The following is a 15,915-nucleotide window of genomic DNA, read 5'->3' as shown; positions in this document are numbered from 1 at the left end:
TAGCTCTTATTATTTTGAGATACATCCCATCAATACCTGGTTTGCTGAGAGTTTTTAGCATGAAGGGCTGTTGAATTTTGTCAAAGGCCTTTTATTCTTCTATTGTGATAATCATGTGGTTTTTGTCTTTGGCTCTGTTTATGTGCTGGATTACATTTATTGATTTACATATGTTGAACCAGCCTTGCATCTCGGAGATGAAGCCCACTTGATCATGGTGGATAAGCTTTTTGGTGTGCTGCTGGATTTGGTTTGCCAGTATTTTATTGAGGATTTTTGCATTGGTGTTCATCAGGGATATTGGTCTAAAATTCTCTAGCTCTAGTCATTATTTCTAGTTGACATAACACTAAATTTCAGATGCTGTGGATGTAGAAACTAGAAATACCATGGTTGCCTCTTCTTCACTTCTTGCCTTCTCTTTCCACACTAAGGTATCAGAGCAAGGAGGCCCAGCAATGCTACACCCTGATTACAAACATACTGGAGCTTTTCTGGGGAGAATATATGTTCAGTAAGATCCATTTGAAGTCACACCATTTTTCTTTTGAAGTACAGACTTCTGTATGACAAATAACAAAGACAAATAAAGTTTTAACACTGCAATAGAAGCAGCAAAGCATTCTAAATATATCTTCTGAGCTGTTACTCTTTTTCACCAAAATGGTTATGATGGAATAAAAGTCTTTGCAGCAGTGTGGTCTTAAATCACCCACACTCTTCCTGTCTCATCATCCTTGGGCTATGGCCATAACACTTTCATGCCTTTACTAGACAAATATTTTCCTTTCCTAATTCTGTCCCTTAGGCATGATTTCCAAAGCTTCACATTTGCAGAAATGATTCCTTCCAAAAAAGAAATCTAATCAAACCATTTATAACACCCCCCTCACCCCCCAAAGAGTAGAATGACAAATTAACTCTGTGGTCTACCATATGGTTGATCGATGGGAAATAAAGATGTAGAGTCATTTATTTTAGCTGCAAACTTGGGAATGAAACACTGGTAGGGCTACAGGCCAAGAGTTTTCAGAGATGATAGCTTATAGGATGAGGGGAGACCTGGCATTGAAATGTCTACTTCTATGTCCAAAGGGATAGAATTCTCTGTCTTCCACCCCTAAATCACACCAATAACCCAAAACTGAGAAATCTAATCTGGTATTATACCACAAAACATATGTTTGATTGGTTTTAAAAGATAAAATGAATGTTGCATATGATGGCAAATTTCATAATCATCTTATTATAAGAAAATGAAATTAGCCAAAAAGTATGACAATAAGCCCATGAAAAATATATGATACAAAGCAATGTAAATTATTTGCTAATTCAGTTAATGTTTATAAATAAAAAACTGAATGCCATAATTTTCACGTGTTTGCTGGGTTTTATGATTAAATGTGAAGGTAAGTGTTTGGATGACTGATTAAGAAACAGAGAAATCTAATTGGTTTCATAGTTTATTGTTCTCTAGAATATAATTCTTATTATTCAAATCACACAGACAAACTTAGTTTCCTTGCCAATAAAGTAACTTTTACATAGTTGTTTAATCAACATTAAAATTCAAAATTCTCCCACTTGCTAGTTTATTTCGAAGTTTAGTTTAGAAATTGTCTTTTCTTATGGAGAAAACAAAAACATTTTCATCCTTTTAAAAATACAATAAACATACTGAATACAAGCCTGTCTATCATAGGTAAAAAGATAAACCAAAATACATGAAAATCCCACAAAAATTATAATAAATGTCAAAAAGTATTATTATTTGCTAAATAAGTGATGAAGGAACCATCACTAAGGGTTAGCCAGGTTGAATTTATATAAGGGAAGAAATTGAACTAGACTTTAAAGGAGGATTGGATGAAAAGGGTAGAAAGAGGAGACTAGATGTGATGAGCAATATAGTGCCAAGAAATTTCAGTGGCTTAGCAGGGAAAAGTTTGCTTCTTGCCCTCATATAACAGTACAAAGTTGGTGTTCTTAGTTGCTTTCCACTCTGTGGTTATGCAGAGACTAAGGGGTCTTTCACTTATTGCTCTGCTATCCTTTAGGACCTTATAATTGTTTGAAATAGGCAGAATAAAGTGGGGGAAGCACCTACAAAAAGAGGCATAGACTTCTTAAAAACCTTGATTTAGACATGGCACATGTAACTTCTACTCACATTCCGTGAATGAAAACTAGTCATGCAGCCACTCCTAAGTGCATAGGAAATGTAATCTCTGGCTAGACACTCACTTCCCAGTGACACAGAAAGAGAAATGCACATATGTGAGTGTAAGCAACTAAATATTGGTGTTACACTGGTCTCTGCCTTTGATTATCTTTCCATTTCTGTCTGCATGCTCTTCCCCAAGAAAGAGAAATTGATTAATCTCCTAAATAAAATAGTCTGTATCCTTTTTAGCTAAAAATTTTCTGGAGATCGAGATCTATAAATCCACTGCTTGCTAAACCTATCTTTCCACTTGGGTATCCTACAGACATCTGAAATACAATTTGTACAAATGGATATTACCAGCTTCTTTCCAAAGTCTGTTCTCAGGCCATATTTTCTATCCACTGAACGGATCCACCATCTTACTAATTTCTCAAGCCATAAATTGTGAAGACATACTTGATAACTCCCAATCTCTTGCTCTTTTTTGAAACCATGTGTCCTATCCTTCTTCTCATCCCTATTTCTTTATTTTTTCCATGGATTACTGCAAGAACATTCTGACTGGCCTCCTTGATGTCATTCTAGATGCCCTTCAATTCAACCATCATAATTTTCTCAGAGTGATATTTTCAAAATGTCTATCATATCTTGTTAATCTCCTGTTAAATCTCATAAGATAAAATTTAAATACTTAGCTTGGCACACCAAGTTCAGCCTCTACTTATTTTTTTAGTCTCTTTTTCCATTAGGTTCCAATGTGTTCACCTAGCTAGGGTAATTCCTAACTGCATATTTCCATGTATCCTTTCCTCTTTCAATAAAAGCTCTTCCTTCTCCTCCTTCTCCCTGCCTCTGCCAACTGTTCAAGTGTCCTTCCTTTCCTGCCCATCTCAAGGATCATTTCTCCTAGGAAGAGTTACCCTACCATACATCTTGAGATTGGGGTAATGTGCTCACCCCAATGCCTACTGACTTTTTCCTTATTGATCTATGACTATGTCATAATTGTTTACTTGCTTGTCTCCTGATTCTGTACCCATTAGAATATCCTAGGAAATTTTAAGAAATACCAATGAGCAGCTGTCATTCCACATCATTGAAATCAGAATCTTCAGAAAGTTTTAAAGGCTTTACTAGTGATTCTAATGTGCAGCCATGGGTGGAAACTACTGTTGAAGGTAATTAAGCATTGGGCACTGCTATAAGGCATTAACTATTGAAAGACTCATGAAAAAGAAGAAGAGAGAATAAAAGAGGGAGGAATGAAGGAAAGAAAGGAGAATATTTATTAAAACTAGATTACAGAAGAGGAAGAATGGAGATAAATATTTACTAAATACTCACTTAGTCCCAGGTATTATACTGCATGAATTAAATATGGAACTAAATGATTTGAAGTTTATCACAGCCAATGGCAAAACCCTTCAGTATTTCTTGAACTCCCTTAAATATTACACTGAAATAATCATTTTGATTTTAAAAACACGAATTAATGATGGTGTAGCAGATGAACTCAAACAAATTACAAATAGATTGAAACTAGCAAAAAGTATTAAAAACTTAATAGTATTAATTGAATCAGAATGATATCATAGTTTGTTTTTGTTAATGAGTATACATTTATTAATAAATGTATACTTCCCCAGTATACATTTCACCAAAGTCTTTTTTAACACCAATTTATATGCATGTCTTTGTCTCACCAAGTTCTTATGTGTAGTGGCACATGCATTTACATTTGTCTCTAAAAGTTTGTAAGCAACTGTGCAGATTAGGTAGATGGAGTAAAATCATTGTTGCCTCATGTGAGTACATGAGTCATGCAGGTGGAGTAGGTTGGAATGGTATATACTGAGAAAGCAAACACTTGAAATGAAACAATAAAAAAGTAAAAAGAAAAGAAAAGAAAATTTAAAAGTGTTTCTGATTTCAGTAAGACACATGATATTTAAATATTAATTTTGAAATTCCAGAAAGATGATTGGCATTTAATATTTGTCGAGTTGCTATTTCAAATCTTTTCTAATGTTTCAGATTGATTAATTTAAAGGTCAAAAGAAGTCACAGTTGATATGTTCAAACACAAAGCCAGAAGCCTGTATCCAACAAATTATAGAAGTCTAAGTAGATAATGAGAAAATATAAAATATTGATATTATGGGGAAGTGACTATTGGACCTCAACTACAGCTTGCTCTTTATTTCAGATTCTCTAACTGATATTAATAAAAACCACAATATTCTACTGTTAAGCCACTGGATCAAAGTTGAAAGCCATCCTACTGCAAGACTTTCCAGATAAGAGATAAGGGAGCATATGACTGCCCTATTTGTTGAATCTACACTGAGCTATGGTTTTTGACACTTGTTACCCAATTGTTTCCTGCAAATTCTGAACAGATACTACAAATACCTTTTATTCCAGCTTCATGATGGTGTTGATAGTCTCAATAGTCATATCTAATTATAAAGCAGGATCTCTTTGTACATAAAGGTGGAGGGAGATCTAATAATTCAAATATCAATAACTCTTTCAGTGGTCAGAATGATCAAGGCATGGCTACTTTATTTAAAATAAGTTAATTTGCCAGTTATCATATGCTATACATTTCCCTGTCATTTTTCAAAGTAAAGGTAGAGACATACTTGCTTTTCCCATGGTCGATTCAATTAATGAAATATATAAAATCTTCAACACAAGGAAATAAAGAGGTGAACTGTCAGGTCGTACTGGAAATGTAGAAGTATGCTAAACAAATAATAAATATGGTGTATTTACTATCCAACGTATTTGTTTACCAAGGAAAGAGACATATGTATTTGCGTGTATATTACATTCTTCAACTCACAGTCTTATTATTTCCCTAAGTGTGTGATCACCAGTGTTCCTGCAGCAATATCCCAAGAATGCTAAAAGTTATGCTAAATGCTAAAAGATAAATCTGTATATTGGATGGATTTTGAAAAATCAGAGTTTCTGTTGACTTCTGGGTAAGTAAATTCTTTCTAATATTATTCTCAATAAAAATGCCACTTAGATCATTATTTTTCTTTTTCTACTGTTTGCTGAATTCACACATTACATAACTGACTTCCCTAAATGTTTATACAACATACCCAGACATAGAAATATCTTTTAATTCATTTCCTTCTTTTCTGAAATGACATGACATTTAGGGAAGGTATATCTAATTATTATTTATTATGAATACCTTCGTTAAGCCTCAACAAAATATTGTCAAAAATAAGTACAAAATTTCAATTTCGTACATAGTTTTAGGTTATATCTATTAGACAACCTACATAATGGGGAAAGGTGATGCTAGCTTATTTTTTTCTTTTTGGTTACCCGAAAGAAAGATAAAAAGAATGACCAGTTATGTTTGAAAGAAAAACAAAGAAGCCAGTGATTTGGCTACTTCTGCTCTCTGTCATGTATCCATTACCTGCACTGGACAACCACCTGGGCTCACCAGATGGTCTACTGGAGGAAGCTGTTTAATCAGCTATCCTTTTTATTATGCAAATGCAATGTAAATATATGACGATGTATAGGATTTAATCCAAAATACACTAGAACCTTCCTCAGGCTTAATCATTTATCTCGATACACTTGGGAATAGCTCTCAGAGGTCTGACTTGGGGGAAGGTGGAGGCTGAAAGAACAGTTTTGTGTGGTAGTGTTGGGTCCCTTCAGAACACAGCAATCTGAAGTTCGCTTGTTTTTTTTTTTTTTTTTTTTTTTATTAATTGATGAATTTGTGACTCATCACTGTGCCCAAATAAACAGAATAATGGACTTTTATTCATCATTTGAGTTGGTCTCATTGCAGGGTTTTCCTATGCCTTGAAAGTTGCTTCTCTAGAGCTTTTGTTTGCTCACTGCTGTCCGTCATCCACAGCCCAGAAACCCCTGGACACCTCAAATGGCAACCCCTGCATCCAGCACTTCTATTCCATTACTCTTCTTGCTTTTTTTCACCATAGTAAGTACTACCTGAAGTTATTTGACTCATTTTTTTCCCTTGGCTATTGTCTGTCTCCCATGATTAGAATGTGGGCTACAGGGGAGCAAGTATGTTATGTGTTCCAATTTTTCAGAGCTGAAACCCCCACATCTGTAATTTCAGGAGATCTCATATTCCTCCAAAATTCTAGCAGTCAAGACCATCTGGGTCTGCCTCTAGCACAATGACTAGAGGCATTCTCTAGTCAGTAGAAAAGCTACCTTCTATGGGTAAATTTTTCACAAAGGCATCCCCTTTTGGTGAGATGACCCCATGGACACAAAGTTTGGGAAGTAGCATGAGCTATTGCACAGAGTAGAAAAGTGTACCTCTTCCTCTGGGCATTCCCCACGCTAGGATGCTCCACTGGTTGAGGAATCTGCACAGTCGCATAAGCAGTGGCTGTGGTCCTATGCTTGCTATAGCTCCCATTATCACCAAGACGTTGGGACATTGTGGGGAGTCAGGGAACCACATTCAAACTTAGAGAAGAAAGCCAGTTGTAGTGGTGGGACCTAGGTCCACACTTAACCTCTCCTTCATCCTCCACTCTGATAATGACAAGAACTGTTTCCTATTAATTTCTAATTCGCCACTGCCTAGCACAGCATCCCAAAGTGTTAAATATAAATTGATGTTGGTAAAGGGAGGATTGAGGTGAGGGAATTAGGGTCGATGCAGAAAACAAAAAGAAAGGGATAGAGAGACAGGAAGAACATGAGTAAAGATAGAGTCCCATAGACATTAAAAGGACTTGACTTGCTCACAGTGAAATGTATTAGAAGTACTTCAAATAATCACACAGCCACAGGTATCTCTGGTCTTCAGAATCATCAACACAGCGTTATTGAGTGATTCATCAATGGCAGTCTTGCTCTAAGTTCTGGTGATTCCATTCTGATGCTATTCACTCGGGCACCCACAGCCCATTTGCCTCTGCATCTTTAAGTTTTTTTAATCCCAAGTCCGAAGACCATTTGGACCTATTTCTATCAAATCCTGGCGGTCTCCTTCTAACAGGTATGCAGTTTTCTCTTTAGACCCCTAATAACACTGGATAAGACTTAAAGGAATGTATCTGCATTCCCTGATTGGTGTGGATATGGAAGCCCCGCCCTGCATCCCAACACCGAGCACAGCTGCAGCTGTCACTTGTTCATTCATTCAGTAGTTATTATTTTCATGCCTACTCTATGCCAAGCACTGCTGTTCTTTGAAAACACCTTTGCCTCACCTCTCACCAGTCTTCTGATATATGAAAGTGTCTTTATCAATGGCCAACCTCCCTGAGGCTCAGCCCTCACAGCACGTTGTGGACTCCTACTGTTCCCCTGAGGATGGTGCTGGCCTGTGTTACCTAGGCCTATTTCTCTGCGCCTGCTTAACTCTGTCTACTCTTTGTCTCATTCCTTAACAGCCTTCATGCAAGGTTTGTATAAAGAGGATATATTCTTTATACACCCACCATATTATTTCTTTTTTCTGAAAATACTAAGTGCTACTTTTGCTGTGTATGACCAAAATGTTAGTCAGCAGCCCTGTATAGTTACAGATTTGGAAAGAAATATTGTTTTACTTTGGGAAATGAAAATCAGGTTGAAATATTTAGAAGATTTTTTAGCATTTGATATTGACCTGAGCGTAAAGATTGGATTGGTGTTTTCTTTAGAAAAGCATCGTTAAAGAAAACCTGAAAATATGTTTAAAAAAAAAAGGAATACCAATATGAAATTAGAATGCAAGACTATATTACCCATAAGTATAAGCTTTACTTTAAATATTGCTTTGAACTGTATGGCTATCCATGTTTGACGTGAACTGATTTGTCAATCGAATGACATAATGCTTGCTCTTTTATATCAACTTTCACATGGACAGAAGGAAGGAGAACCATACATTTTTAAATTACTCTATTATAGATACATATAATCCAAATGATTGGTATAACTTAGAAAGAAATTTTAAGATGTGACACACCTGATACATGATTAGAAGAGTCTCAAAATCCAGAGAAATTGAGGTACTATGGTGTACCCTGAAGCAGAGTTTGAATTTCCTTTAAATGCTGGTAGTGCATAGGAGAAATCAAGAATCACTTTAAAATGAATGTATAAAAGACATTTCAACACATTACACTGAAACAGAAGAAATGCCAACTCCTTTTCCTCCTTTTTTTTTTTTTTCTTTTAGACAGAGTCTTGTTTGGTCACCCAGGCTGGCGTGCAGTGGTATGATATTGGCTCAGTGCCACCTCTGCCTCCCAGGTTCCAGCAATTCTTGTGCCTCAGTCTCCAGTTTCCTGAGTAGCTGGGACTACAACATGGGTGGTGTGAACCACCACCCCTGACTAATTTTTGTATTTTTAGTAGAGATGGGATTTCACCGTGTTGGTCAGGCTGGTCTCAAACTCCTGACCTCAAGTAATCCACTTGCCTCAGCCTCCCAAAGTGCTGAGATTACAGGCGCAAGTCACTGTGCCCAGCTCAACTCCTTTTATTAAGAGCAATTATGTGTTTAATTATGTCTAATTTTATAAAGACAACAAATTATTCAAAGGAGGACTCATGAGGGAAGGGATTATGTTATTCACCCTTGCACCATCTGCATGCACACACATGAGTTACATCCCTAGTTCTTTTATTACTCTGTTCTGATGCTGCTATGAAGAAATACCCAAGACTGGGTAATTCATAAAGGAAAAAGGTTTAATTGTCTGACAGTTCCACATGGCTGGGGGGGCCTCAGGAACCTTACAATCATGGTGGAAAGGGAAGAAAACACATTCTTCTTCACACGGAAGAAACAAGAAGTGCCTAGCAGGAGGAAAAACTCCTCATAAAACTATCAGATCTCTTGAGAACTCACTCACTATCACTAGAACAGCATGGAGATAACCACCCCCAGGTCTCTCCCATGACATGTGGGGATTATGGGAACTATAATTCAAGATGAGATTTGGGTGGGGACACAGCCAAACCATATTATTCTGCCCCTGGCTCCTCCCAAATCTCATGTCCTCACATTTCAAAACACAATCATGCCCTACCAACAGTCCTCCGAAGTCTTAACTCATTCCAGCATTATCACAAAAGTTCAAGTCCAAAATCTCATTTGAGACAAGGCAAATCCCTTCCACTTATGAGCCAATAAAATCAAAAGCAAATTAGTTACTTCGTAGATACAATGGGTACACAGGCATTGGGTAAATACACCCATTTCAAATGGGAGACATTGGCCAAAATAAAGAGGCTACAGGCCCCATGCAAGTCCGAAACCCAATAGGGCAGTCATTAAACCTTAAAGTTCCAAAATGATCCCCTTTGACTTCTTGTCTTACATCCAGGTCATGCTGACACAGCCTTGGGCAGCTCCACCCCTGTGGCCTTGCAGGGTATAGCCCCTGCTTCAGGCTGCTTTCAAAGGCTGGTGTTGAATGCCTGTGGTTTTTGCAGGTGCACAGTGCAAGTTGTCAGTGGATCTACCATTCTTGGGTCTAGAGTACTTTGGCCCTCCTCTCACAGCTCCATTAGGCAGTGCCCCTGTGGGGACTCTGTGTGGGAGCTCCGACCCCACATTTCCCTTCTGTACTGCACTAGCAGAGGTTCTCCATGAGGACCCTGCCCCTGCATCAAACTTCTTCCTGGACATTCAGGCATTTCTATACATCCTCTGATATCTAGTGGAGGATCTCAAACCTTGATTATTGACTCAAACCTTGATTATTGCACCAGCAGTCTCACACCACATGGTAGCTGCCAAGGCTTATGGCTTGCACACTCTGAAGCCATGGCCTGAGCTGTACCTTGACCCCATCTAGCCATGACTGGAGTGGCTAGGACCCAGGGCTCCAAGTCCCTATGCTGCGCAAAGTAGGAGCGCCCTGGGCCTGGCCCACAAAACCATTTTTTTTTTCTCCTAGGCCTCCATGCCTGTGATAAGAGGGACTGCCACATAGGTCTCTGACATGCCTTGGAGATATTTTTCCCACTGTATTGGTAATTAACATTCAGCTGCTCCTTATTTGTGCATATTTTCTGCAGCAGGCTTAAATTTCTTCCAAGAAAATGAGTTTTTCTTTTCTGTTGCATTGTCAGGCTGGAAATTTTCCAAACTTTTACACTCTGGTTGCTCTTGAACACCTTTCTGCTTAGAAATTTCTTCCACCAGATACCGTAAATCATCTCTCTCAAGATCAAAGTTCCACAGATCCCTAGGGCAGGGGCAAAATGCTGCCAGTCTCTTTGCTAAAGCATAACAAGAGTCACTTTTGTTCCAGTTCCCAACAAATTCCTCACTTCCCTCTGAGACCCTTTCAGCCTGGACTTCATTGTCCATATCACTATCAGCATTTTGATCAAAGCCATTCAACAAGTCTCTAGGAAGTTCCAAACATTCCCACATTTTCCTGTCTTCTTCTGAGCCCTCCAAACTGTTACAACCTCTGCTTGTTACCAAGTTCCAAAGTTGTTTCCACATTTTTGGGTATCCTTATAGCAGCATCACACTCTACCAGCACCAGTTTATTGTATGAGTTCATTCTCACGTTGCTGTAAAGGACTGCCGGAGACTGGGTAATTTATAAAGGAAAGAATTTTAATGGACTCACAGTTTAGCATAGCTTGGCAGATCTCAGGAAACTTACAATCATGGCGGAAGGGGAAGCAAACACATCCTTCTTCATATAATGGAAGCAAACAGAAGTGCCGAGGAAAAGGGGAAAAGCCCCTTATAAAACCATCAGATCTTGTGAGAACTCACTACAATTCACGATGAGATTTGTGTGTGGACACAGCCAAACTATATCAGTTCTCAAACTCCTGAGCCCAAACATCAGCCAAATCAGCTTCTTATAAAAGCTGATGCCGGGCCCCAGTCCTAAAGATGCTTGGCCAGTAGTTTTGGTGTCAGGCCCCCAAGTCTGAATTTCTAATAATTACCTCTTGAATTCCTGTAGCAGGTCACATCTAAGGAGTATTCAGAAATTCTTCTCTGCAAAATGCTGAGTGGATAAATATGGTTAATAAATCATTAATGGAATTATTTAACATTTTAAATAACCTTCCTTTAATTGAATAATCAAAATAAAGCAGCTTTATGATCTTTTCATTATAATAAAGAACTTCCAATTCCCATTAAAATCTGTAGGTGTTTAAATGTAATTATTAATCAACCAATGATTAATGAATTTAATTTATTAGTTGTCATGTCTAATAACAACATTTTAAAGTGTCTGACTATAGTACCAGTTCATTCTGTTGGAATACTATGGAATATATACAGAGATATAGAATACATACAGTGTTTATATGGTATAAATATAGAATCCACTCATACAAATGTTAGCATTGCTAATTTGGTAGAGGTTTGGGAAGTAAATTCATGGTGAAGTTGGTAATCAACATCTAGCCATAATTCTCAAAGCACACAAATAGCCTTAGATTTTACTTTTTCCATGTAGGCTGTGTTTATTTAAGTGTTTATTCATCTAATGAAATTCATGGTACTTTAATATTCTTTCATCATGAATAATAACACTAATGTTTTTAATCTTCTAACTAGACTTACAAAAAATGCTCATATTTATGTTCTTCAAGTTTCAAAATTAAGGTGATTAAAATTATTTTGTTTTAATATCCACCTATATCTGAAAAACCAGCAAAATTTAGCTGATATTTATTTGAGTAAATTTCTCCATATTTCTTTTTCTGATTGTTTTTAATATAAGTAGCATAAATTAAACTATGTTATGACTTTCTAATATAGCATTTTTTATTTAACTTTACACTCTTTGAGTTTATATATTACTCCTTCCCTCTCCCTTTACTTTAAAGTAAAGTCTGTTGTACTTTAAAAAGGATACATTTTCTATCTGGCTTATCTTTACGGTTATGTTGGAAGATAGTGCTAACCCATGCAACTATTGCTAAATCTCTAATGTTGTCTGAACTTTGTCCGAAAGGTTTAGTGTAGCTTATTGTAGTATGATTTTTTAAAAACTTTTTGTTGATAGTATAGAACTGCTGTTTTGGGTCTGTTTAGATAAATGGCATATTTACTATTAAATGAAGAAAAATCATGTTCTAAGTATATGATCATAAAGTCATGATTAGTATAATAAACTATTAATTTATTCCATAATAAAAATGTTTAAAAGCATGAGAATACTGTGAAAAAAATGCCTACCCACTTACAACAGGTTTCTAGTGACAAAGCACATCCCCTCCCAGTGCAACCACTTATCTCTTTGAAATTTAGTTGTTTTAATATGTAAATGAGGCTATACTGAGAATTACCTGAGATAATTATATGTGTGACTAGCTGAAGTCTTGCTACCATAATTATTTCTCAATTATTATGATTGCACATCAAATCCTGATATTCTCCCAGTATAAGTTTCAGCCATCTTAGAAGTCTCCTAGAAGCTTAGAAGTCTCCAAGAAGATATAGCTTCTTCTCAGAATTTATTCTATGTATTTATTTATTTAGGAAAATTTCAATATCTAAATAGATCCCGGTGTAAGGGATGGCATTTGAACTCTATGGAGACAAATGGCATTTAAACTTTCTTCTTTTTCTCTCTAGTTTTCTTCCAAACTGAAATTCAAATAGAAGACTGTGGGAACTTGGAAATACCTATCAAACATCAACTAGGGTATGTCATACCCTATCAAAGGAAAACTAAACGTAAGACAGAAGTGCAGGACCTTAGTACACACCCATCCTTATCAGATTTCGTCCCATATATGCAAATTTCTTAGCAATAAGATTGTCAGTAGTTTGAAACAGCCATTTCAAATGAATTTCTTTGAAACATAAAATATTTGAACTTACCACAGCCAGGAACTTTCTATACACTTTACATAAATATTTATCTCATTTAGTTATCAGAACAATCTTATGAATAAATACTCCCGTATTCCTATTTTATTGATGAGCAGACAAACAAACAAAGAAAAGACAAATAATTTGCTTCAGGTCATTCTTCCATTAAGTAACAGAATAAGAGTTGAAATCTTACTCTGAATTCAGAGACTGATCATATGACCACTACACCAACACATTCAACTGTTTAAAAAAGAAATGTAAGAAATAATAATAGATTTATTATACCACTGAATTAGTTTGTAGGCAATTACATTTTTTAAACAAACTAGAAACCATTTAATATAGTTTGGCTGTATCCCCACCCAAATCTCACCTCGAATTGTAATAATCTCCATGTGTCAAGGGTGGGACCAGTTGGATATAATTGAATTACAGGGGCAGTTTCCCCCACAATATTCTCATGGTAGTGAATAAGTATCATAAGATCTGATGGTTTTATAAAGGGGGCTCCCCTACACATACTCTGTTGCCTGCCACCATGTAAGATGTGACTTTGCTCCTCCTTCACCTTCCACCATGATTGTGAGGCCTCCCCAGCCATGTAGAACTACCAGTCGATTAAACCTCTCTCCTCTATAAATTACCCAGTGTCAGGTATGTCTTTATTAGCAGCGTCAGAACAGACTAATACACCATCTTACTATGCATATACAAATATTCAGTCCCATTGGTAGAGATGAAAAAAGTTACTTTTAAACATTATATGTTTTTTTTTTTATTTAGAAATACCTAACACTGACTCCTGTGCTTTGAGTTACCACAAGTTTTTGTTGCTCTTTCTTTCTTTTTTTTTAAAAATTTTTTAAACCTCACTTTCTTTATCAAAACTAAGGGAACCATAAAGATGTTAGAGAATTAAATAGTAAGTGTAACTTACTTACTATTTAAGTAGTGTGTCTGGGACATTTTCCATTTGGATTAATTCACCTTGAATTGAAACAGCAACTAAAAGTCATCTGAGGATTCAGTGTTTATTCAATTTGCATTTAGTTCTAAAGCAATTAATTTTCAAAAATATCAGTTATAGAAGGGAGCACTAGCAAGTAGACATGCTGCCTAGGATGGTGTCTTCGTTAGAAGGCACTGAATAAACATTTAATGCATGAATACATGCATTCTGAAGTTATAGTTGAAGAGACTTCAGTTTTGTGAAATAAAGTATTATAATATGGTGGCTCCATATGTTAGGTTGAAATTCCTGACTTAGCTATATGCTGTGTATAATCTTGAATGTTTGCTTAACCTCTTTAAGCTGCAGGTCCTCATCTGTAAAATAAAGTTAAAAATTTAAGTACTGCTTAGGAATTTTTGTTTTTGAGGAGTAAGTAGGTAGCCCATAATAAATAATTTGCATTGTTTTTGGTCAGTAGTAGGCTTTAAGAATCAACTATTATTATTATTAAGTAGTAAAATTATGTAAATCTATATGCTGTTAACTGCATGCTTCGATTCATTTTATTTTGTAATATTTGGATTTTAGTGTATCAACTAGTCCCCAAATGAGTGGAATGCAAAACATGAAGTCTTCTTTGAATAAATGAACTATATAAATCTCAATGCCAAATTTATTTTAAAAGTTGAATTTCTGTATGACCAAGAAATATGTTTGATATCTTTCAGTTTTTTTCCCCACTTTCAGTTTTTCACTCCTTCTTCTCTTGTTTCATTTACACAGATTTTAAGAAGTAAAGTCATAGATGAAATATTATTCTTACAACCTAATTTACCATTTTCTGAGTCAACTAAAGTCCAGCGTTTATTGACAATAGCACATAAACATCCTTTCCCCAACTAAAAATAGAAAAATATGTAGCTACTTATCTTGTTCACCCTCATAATTGCTGCAGTAGCCGAGTTTTTGTAGTATGGATGAAATTTTCCACCAAAACAGACTGTCATTGAATCCTCAAATTTGGAAAATGTTTTAAATTATTTTCTTTTAGGATATAATTATAACTATTTGAATGTTGCTGAGGTAAACAGTTGTTTTTCTTGGCTATGCCTCCTATGCTTTTAAGCTATATTCTTTGCTAGCTGCTTCTACCTTTTCTACTTCAGCCTCAATTTCCTAGGAAGCTGAGTTAGATTCGTGGTGTTGAATGCCATTCTTTCACTTAACAACCTTTAGGAAAACAACCTGTCTGCCAGACACCACACTGTGTAAGATTACCTCCATGATCTTCAGACTTTTCTAGTTATTACTTGTAATAGTTAATTTTAGATGTCGATGTGTTGGTCAGTTTTGCATTACTATAAAGGAATACCTGAGGCTGGGTAATTTATAAAGAAGAAAGGTTTATTCGGCTCATGGTTCTGCAGGCTGTACAAGCATAGCACCCACAACTGCTCAGTGTCTGGTGAGGCCACAGCTACCTTTTATTCATGGTGGAAGGTGAAGGCGGAGCAGGCATGGCACATGGTGAGGGAGGGAGCAGGAGAGTGAGCGGGGAGGTCCCAGACTGTTTTTAACAACCAGATCTTCCAGTAACTCATTACCATGAGTGGAGCACCAAGTCATTAATGAAGGATCCGCCTTCATGACTCAAACACCTCCCACTTGGCCCACCTTCAACATTGAGGATCCCATTTCAACATGAGATTCGGCAGGAACACACATCCAAACCATCCAAAATATCCATCAACTTGAGTAGATTAAGGAAGACCTAGAGAACTGATAAAGAATTACCTCTGAGTCTGTCTGTGAGAGTGTTTCCAGAGAAGGTTGGCATGTGAGTCAGTGAACTGAGTGGGGAAGATCCTCACTCAAAATGAGTGGGCACCGTTCAGTCAGCTGGGACAGTAGGTAGAACAAAACGGAGAGAAAGGATTTCTCTCTCTCTCTCTCTCTCTCTCTCTC

This window comes from Mandrillus leucophaeus, unplaced genomic scaffold, assembly GCF_000951045.1.
Source record: "Mandrillus leucophaeus isolate KB7577 unplaced genomic scaffold, Mleu.le_1.0 Scaffold181, whole genome shotgun sequence".
Classification (NCBI taxonomy): domain Eukaryota; kingdom Metazoa; phylum Chordata; class Mammalia; order Primates; family Cercopithecidae; genus Mandrillus; species Mandrillus leucophaeus.
The sequence above is the reverse complement of the archived record's forward strand: the minus strand, read 5'-3'. Positions refer to the sequence as shown.